Here is a 9,334-nt window from a genome sequence, read left to right on the forward strand (position 1 = left end):
TCAAGTAAAAAAATATGTGTTCACTAGTGTTGATTTGAAAAAAAAGCTCCTGCTGTGGCAATCGAAAAGAGCGCTATATTTTGATTTCTTACAAAGAAGTTTCAGAACCTATGACTATAAAATTTCACACTTTATATCTAAAGGGTTTAATTATTTAAAATAATTTGCAAGTTTCTTGGAGGTTACACAAATTTGAAAAAGTGTAATTTGTAAGAGTTTACAGAACTCAATATCACTGTATTTTGATGATATTTAATTTGGGTTTGAATTAGAGCAAACAATTTAAGATTATACAAGTTAAACAAATAGGGTGTGTAGTTTGATAAATGTGGGATATCCATTTGTTTCATTATACTACAAATTTTTGTGAAAGGTCGATCATCCACTATTGTTAGAGGAAACCTCACAAAACCTCACCCTAAAGAGTAAGCGTAGGTATTCTGAAAAGTGAGATGTATTTCTGCCGGCCCTATGATGTACAAAATTCCTTACGAAAATGGAAAAGAGCTACCGGTATGTAGGATGCGAAAGTTAATGTGGTTAGATGAGCAAGTGTGCACTTGTAAAAATGACACCTGGCTGGAATGATCCCCAGGAAGTAGAGAATGTGCATACATAGTGTGCGGGTAAGCCTGAATCTGATGACCGGGGTAATAATATATCTGTAAAGCACTTGGAGACATCATACGCTATATAAAAGCGGAATCATTATTATTATTATTTTATTTTAGGCCTCAGATGAAGGAAATGGGTGCCGAAAGATATCCTTTGAGCACCTTATCTCTGCCAAAACTGCATTAATAATTTAGCACTTTATGTAAAGTCCATTAGATAATATTTATTTGATGGTATTATCGTAATGGCATTCAGGAAAAGTCAACTTCAGGTGTACAATCATCTTGCAACTAATAAACCTTATATGTGATTTAAATAGTTTGTAAAATGATTAGAATAATGATAAAAGGATATGAGAATGGTTATGGTATACCACTTATAAGCTTGTATTACAAGATGATTTCAACATAAAAAATAAACCCAAACAAGCAAAAATATTGAGCATTCAACCATACTATTTTTTAAAGATGTGTATGTACACAAGAACCAAATGAGATCACTTTAAGGCGCCACGGAGGCATATATTACATGTAGTGTCTTATAGCTCATGCAAAAGTTGGTAACCCCCTGCCTAACTATTTGTTCAGGTTTTTCTGATATGTGTTGCTAGATAGCAAGATGATTACCATTCTACAAGCTCCTTGAAATTATTTCTTGCAAAAGTTGAATACTGTACTAAAACATAAGAGGTGACAATTATTAGTCCCCTGTCATCATCTAAATTCCTATATGGCTTCTTTTCTTTTCTGTAACCATGTTAAATATCACAAACTAGTTATTAAAAGCTCCATAAGTTTTCTGAATTCAAAGGTGACCAAGTGCCTACCGGTACTTCATTCTTATTATTTACTTTGACTGGCCTTATTATCTCTTGTGCTATGTTTCAGGTGTGGGCAACACATCCATATTTGTGTGGGCGTATTAAACCTGACTGCAGCTATTGCTCTTTTTACATTAAATATGTAACAAATGAAAGCATTGTAAAGTTGTAAACATGTTTACGGCATAGCTTCTGTATGAGGCTATTGGTATATCACCTGTGTAAATATATACATTATTTCAATAACATTTGCTATTTTTTGTGGGGATAATAGTGCTATACATTCCATTCAAAATATACAAACAGACCGGTTTTATTGTACATAGGTCATGCTGAAATATAATAGTGTAAATGAAGAAAAATTACCATGTAGTAAATATGATTTCAGGAACACGATGTTGGTTTGCTGCAATTCGAGAATTGCTGTGTTGACAATTGTTCCGGGCTTTAGTTTAACAAAATTGTAGGGTTAGGGTTAAGGTTAGATTAATATTTAAGCAAGATTTAGGGTTAGGTATAGTATTGGTCCAGGATTAAAGTTAGTAATTCATTTAATGTTGGGAACTATTGTGAAGCAATTTTAGTAGGAGCATGTGTCACAAAACTCAATTTTTCCTCACATTTTGTAGGAGGTATTATACTTAAGTATTCATCATGGAATACCCAAACAAAGTCTGTTTTGTATGTGCTTTATTTTTTGTTTGGTGTGCATGTTGATATTTCTGACTGTAGTAGTAGTAGTAATAGTAGTAGTAGTAGTAGTAGTAGTAGTAGTAGTAGTAGTAGTAGTAGTAGTAGTGGTAGTAGTAGAATTAGTTTTACAAGCTCAGTTTTAAAAAGCCTCTCAACAAAACTTAATATAGACAAGTACAAATAATACACAGTACAATAGGTGACAACTTATAACTTATTCCATACTTGCAAACAAATTGATGATAAAAATAGAGTAGATTCGTCATTAGTATTATTTTTTATAATTATTGTTAAGTGAGGAATATTCATATTTTAAATAGAAATCGAGACTGATTAATTGAGTGTGTGACAAGTAAATACTGAAGATTTGTTTGATTTTGAACCATATTAAAATGCAAATTATTGCCTATTCATATTCTATAATGTAATTCATGACAGTCACACACAATATATGAGGATCTATCATAGAAACATAATTGAACAATACTGAAAGAGAGAGAAAGTGTCAGGGAGAGAACAATTTAAAGAGAGAGGGTTAAGTTAGAAAAAAAAAAGAAGGAAGAAATGCATGAGAGAGAGAGAGAGAGAGAGAGGGAGAGAGGGAGGGGGTGGAGAAGAATGGAACAGATGAACTGTGAAGACATGGAGAAGAAGAATAATGATGGAAGTAAGACGACAGAGGGAAAGCGATTGTGTGTATAAGTCAGTTTGTGGCTCTGTATGTTGTAATGAGGGCATGCGATGATGTAGCATAGCAAAAGTGAGAGTTTGGGGTGTAGGAGTGAGTTGCAGGGGGTCGGACGGGGCCCGTAGGGTGTCGTATCATCTCCTTTTTACTTTCTCTTCCACTTCTTATCTTCCTTGATTTTCTGATTTTTCCCTTTCCCCCGTCTTTTCCCCTTTCAATATTTGGTTAGGCCTCCAATCTTCAACACCAGAGGGTGTGGGGGTAATCTCGCTATTCATAACGTCGAACTGCATATATAAAACACGAAGGCGGTAACTATTGATAAAAGCATGAGGACCGTTATTCATAACGTGAGATGAGGGTCGCTTTTCATAATTTATATTGGGGGTCACTAGGACCGCTATTCATAAGATAAATTTAGGGGCACTATTTATAATTAATGCAGAATGAGGGTCGCTATTCATAATATGAGAAGAGGGTCGATATTCATAATCCGAAAAAAGCGTTGCTTTCCATAATAAATACGCCACAGCCATAGGGGTGCTCCTAGCCAACAATTAACTCTCTTGTCATTTTGTTGCTTATTCATTTTTTTTTATGAATAGCGACCCCCATTCCGCATTATAAAGAGCGACCTTCATTCTGTTTTATGAATAGCTACTCTCTTCTCAAATGATAAATATCGACACTCTTCGATTAAGATTAGCTATCCTTATGAATAATTACCCTTTTCTCAAATTATAAATAGCGGTTCTTATAATAATGGTCCTAATAAATAGCGGTCTTTATGAATAATGGTCATTATAGCTAGTTGGCCTCGGGGGGGGGGGGGGGATTGGTGTCCGTTTATGTGTCTTGGATGAGCTTGGATGGGCTTGGATGTGTATTAACGGGGGGCACGGTGGGTATGCTTTTTTTTATTAAAAGTTGCAATTAGATTTAAGTAAAGATGATAGATTTAATTAAAGATGGTTAATTTTGATAATCGGGGAAACAAGATCGGTCAATCTTCATTGATTACTATTTGCAAATTAATTCATCCTTGCTGAACCTATTTAAAAACTGAATTTATAAATCATCCGAAACGAGCTGAACGGGTTGAACGTAAACCAATTTGTAACACTAATTGTAACATTAACCCTAGTCCTAAACCTAGATATAATCCTTAACCCTAGATCTAACCCGTAACCTTACCCTAGTCCTAACCCTTGTCCTAACCCTAACTCTAAACCCTGAACCTCACCCCAGTAACAACCCTCTCCCTGACCATAACCTCAACCCTAAAATCATTATTATTGATGGTGGATTATTCTGCAGTTTGCCTGATGTTTTAAATAAAATGCTACCCGCCACTTCCTTATTTGTGTCGATCGATCGACTTTACGGCGATCAAATTCAGAAGGGGGGGATAATTTGTGTTGGATGCGTGTTACGGGGGGGGGGGGGGGGGGCAGTATGGATATTTTTTTGAATTTTTCATCAACAATTGCATTTTGATTGAAAAATAGTTAATTTTGATAATCAGGGAAACAAAATTGGATAAAGACGGCAATCCTCAATGTATTAATATTTTCAAATTATTTAATCTTAAATTTAACCTGCTTAAAAAAAGGATTTCTAGGTAATCCAAAATGAGCTGCATGGGTTGAACAGAGCAACACTAATTGTAACCTCAACCGTAGTCCTAAAATTGCCCTAACCCTAGTCATACCCCTAACCCTTGTCATAACACTTAACCTTACCCCAATCCTAGCTTAACCCTACTTCTAACCCAGCCCCTGTCACTGACCCTAATCCTAACCCTAATTCATTATCATGGATGGTGGATAATTCTGCAGTTAAGCCCTATAGGCCGTTTTAGCTGATGTTATTAATAAAAATTAATGAACCCCCGCTCCTTTTGTATATGTCCGATTAGACGACCATCGATCAAATGTCAAAACAAGAAGAACAAATATTTTCTTTAAATGGAAGATTATCCTGATGAATAATTTGCAGATTAGGCATCATGCAACAAACAAAACTGTTAAAAAATTCTTTTAAATGAAGCCAATATGACACTAACAAGAAAAAGCGGAAAAGTACCCTTTTTTTAAACCATTGGTATTAAAAACGTAAATACACATGCACTTTGAAATATCATGATAGAGAGTGTTGTTATTATTCAACAATCATGATATGCGACCCATCCCGAAATTTTTCATCTGCAAAACAAAATTAAAGATAAATTTGAAGAAAAAAAATAGGGGTTTGTCTCAGTTACTTCGGATATTTTACTTCCAATTTTACAGCGACAGAATTATGAGACTACGTACCGTTGTTTAAAGTGGAAAAAGCCCTCTATTGACTCTTTTGCAATCGACGCAAATAAAGAAATTGAACTACGCAAGTGGCTCATAGTCTCTTTCTTCAGGCTCATTTACTATATGAAGCGTTATTTGACATATTCATTGTAAAGTGTAGAAAAGAAAGAACAAGAAAAGACAACAACAAAATGAAAGGAAGAAGTTTTTACAAAGCTGTTTAGTCGCCGCTATACCCGAATATAGTCAAATTTATCGATTATCGTTATTTGCTGGATAAAAGCACAATTTTTGGTACAGGGCTTCGTTAGGACTTACTAAACGATATTAGGCTAAGAGCCCCCGGCAACAAAATCGATTAAAGGGTGTGGGGGCGGGAGCGTCTTTTTGGAGCCCCCAAATAATTTTACAACATTGATTTGTTGCTGTACAAATGCCATTTTTGGTACAGGGCTCCCTTAGGACCTTCTGAACTATATTAGGGAAGGAGCCCCGGCAAAAAAATCATATAAGGGTGTGGGTGGGTGGGGCGTCGCCTCGTAGCCCCCAAATATTTTATAAGATAATATAACATTGGGTTTTTGTGAAACCCATGGGGCCCCCAATCGCACATATATGAATAATTATGCCGGGGGCTTCTACCCTACCATCATTCAGCACAGGCGCGGATCCAGGGGGGGGGGGGGGGGGGTAGTGAGCACTATTTTTAAATTTGTTTTGCTCCCCAAAATTAGAAAATCGCGCCGGCCGAAAATTCGCTCAGTGGGGGGTGGGGGGGGGGGGGGTGGAGTGTCGAAAATTTAAAAATTTTCACCTCAAGGGGGAGGGGGGGGGGGGGTTCGGGCTCCCCGGGCCCCACTCCCTGGATCCACCACTGATTCAGCAGGTCCTAATGAAGCCCTGTACCAAAAAGGATGACTGTACTACAAATCTCAATGTTATAATACCTTATGAATTTTATGTGGTCTACGAGGCGACGCCCCCGCCCACACCCTTAAATGATATTTTTGCCGAGGCTCCTACCCTACTATCGTTCAGTAGGTCCTAAGGAAGCACTATACCAAAAATGGTGCTTTTGATCTGGCAAGTAACGGTAATTTCACTAAGCCACCTGAATATTAAGCTATTTTTTCACAAAATTTCTCGTACATTGATTGCTTGAACAACTATGGTGATTATTATTTGGTCATCAATGCCGATCAACTTATTGTTAAAATGTGACAAACATTTATCTTCATGTGATTTATACCGCCTTGGGAGAGAGAGAGAGAGAGAGAGAGAGAGGGGGGGGAGGGAGGGAGAGAGAGAGAGAGAGAGAGAGAAAAGGGGGAGGGGTGATGATGACATTGGTGATGACAATGATGACTCTCCCTGTTGAATTGCACGACAAGGTTTATTTTTTTTCTGTAGTTACATGTACTTATTTCGATTTAGTCATACAAAACATTTGAATTTAAAATGCACAATTAAAAGGTATAAGTTTACTTGTTTTTGATAAAGGAAATTGCTTTAAGGAGTGGGATATTATTAGTACATGCTTTAATATTATTGTATAAATATCATTATTATACATGTATCATCACCATCACCCTTGGTGCCATCATCATCACTACTACCATCATTTTCACCACCACCATCATCACTACTACCATCATCATCACCACTACTACGATCACTATCATCATTATCACCACCATCATTACTACCATCATTATCATCACTACTACCACCATCATCACTACTATACTATCATCACTACCATCATCATCGTCGTCACTACTACCATCATCATCACCACTACTACCATCATCATCACCACTACTACCATCATCATCACCATCATCATCACTACTACAATCATCACCACCAGCATTACAACTTTCATTATCACCATCATCACCACCATCATTACTACCATCATTATCATCATCATCACTTACTACCACCATTACCACCACCATCATCATTACTATACCATCATCACCACCATCATCATCGTCGTCGTCACTACTACCATCATTATCCCCACTACTACCATCATTATCCCCACTACTACCATCATTATCCCCATCATCATCATCACCACCAACATCGTCACTATTATCATCATCATCTTCATCTATTCACAGTAAAGTTTTCAATGAATTCGGTGTTGTCTGCCAAAGTTAGCTTACAGTTTAAATTTTGATATTAAATATGCAAATCATGTAAGTTCCACTGCAAACCACCCTTAATGCTGTGGTTCATAATTTGAAGCAGTTGATAATTGTCATAGATATTACAAATTCAAAATTATTCAGTCTAGTCCATTTTCAAGGTGGCATATTTTTACAAGTTTTAACTTTCTTATTGTAATTTTAACACAACTATTGTGAGAACATGAAAACAGAATTTAAAATTCTTGATTTCAACAATTACACCGTAAAACTTTCATCCATTTGAAAACGTTACAACTACATGTACATTTATTTCTAAAAGGGCCCTAATTCACCCAGTCAACCTTTCATTCTTAAGTTACAAAAAAATGCATCCCCAAAAATCACATTTACAAGGAGTATGAACAATTCACTTGTTAACTCTATATTTTATATCTCAAACAATATTGTTGACATTTTCGTAGCACATGTACATTGCAAAAAGGACATGTACACGCATACAGTGTAAGCCCATTGACATAACATGATGGAACTGACAAGGAATATCCATTAGTTCACAGCATATGCTCTGAGGAAAAGTAGAAATATTGAAGAAATACATTGGTAAAAATGTAATGAACTGGATAATAATAACAAATTATGAAATATTCTAAGTTATTCCATAATACACATATATACATGTAATATGTATGTTAATTTCAATTAAACTGTTCTGTAGTTGTGATGTTATGTGGACAACCCTCACATTTGCTTTTATTGACGCAAAAAATACATTACAGGATAAGAGAAATGTAATTGCTTTGGAAATACTTTCTTGGCATCTACTAAATGTCCCTTTACTTGCTGGTTATAGTGAACAATACAAACAATGGTAATTAATCAATCAGCAGTTTTTCTATCTTTGAGTCCTCCAAACTATATTAGCTATAGAAACTACATGTACAAGATTTGATATACCCGAACACATGTTCATTTAGATCATTTGCTGACATTTAACAAAAAAGATCCATTACTTATTTCATCTGGGGACAAAATAGTATCTCATTTGAAAACTTACATTTTAGTTGATACGTATAGAGAATATATGTAACAATCTTACTTCAATCTTACATTATCCTTTACACTACCGTTTTGGAAAATTATGACATATTTTTTTGTAATGAACAAAGTATTATGCTGAATCATAAATATGCAATTATTACAGCTTTGATACCAAGGAAGAATCATATGCAACAAACAAACATGTACATATTCACATCATTATGGATACTCATGATTTTTTTTTTTTTTTTAAAGCTATCCTCACACTTTTTCCTTCTGAATATACATGAGGTATAACATACCTTTTAGATTCAATGGCGATTTAATCAATTCATAGTGAGCATGCTGTAAATATATTCTTACTTGACCAACTATACCTGCATGTATCATAATGCAAATGCATTTTTCTGAAATATTGAAAATAAAAGAGCACTGTTTATGTACTGTTAAGCCAGGATGTGAAAATAATTGCACAGGAAATGACAAGAATGGTTGATGATACTTTTTTTTGTTTGGTAACATGCATTACAAAGACATTAATGTATGGAAATTCATAAGTATAACATCCGTGCATGTCAGTTGAAGGAGTGTTCTAAAATTCCCTTTTTAGGAAACTTCCAACTTTAATTTTTTAAGACTACAACAAATTTAAAGCGTTTTGCTGCTTTTTTCTCATCAATTGATGTACCTAGTAACATGCTATTAAAGTAAATCAATGCGGTTTGTAGTGAAGAGAAAAGAATTGCACTAACTCGTACATGGATCCTGACAAGATTCAGATAGTTAGACAGTGAAATTTTTATGACTTACATTTTGATTTTCAAGGACAGTGTTTCTCCCTTTTTACATTTTAATGTTTGATGAAATTAATAACAAGCGTACTGAACTGAATATTGGCCAATTAAAAAGCATTGTTTATGTGCTACAGTATAAAGCAACATTCCTTTTGAATGAAAGGATAAATGATCCATATAATGTCCTAACTATCTCTTCTTAGCTTCCTTCACCTTCACCTTCA

This window comes from Strongylocentrotus purpuratus, unplaced genomic scaffold (assembly GCF_000002235.5).
Source record: "Strongylocentrotus purpuratus isolate Spur 01 unplaced genomic scaffold, Spur_5.0 spur5_scaffold_5, whole genome shotgun sequence".
Lineage (NCBI taxonomy): Eukaryota > Metazoa > Echinodermata > Echinoidea > Camarodonta > Strongylocentrotidae > Strongylocentrotus > Strongylocentrotus purpuratus.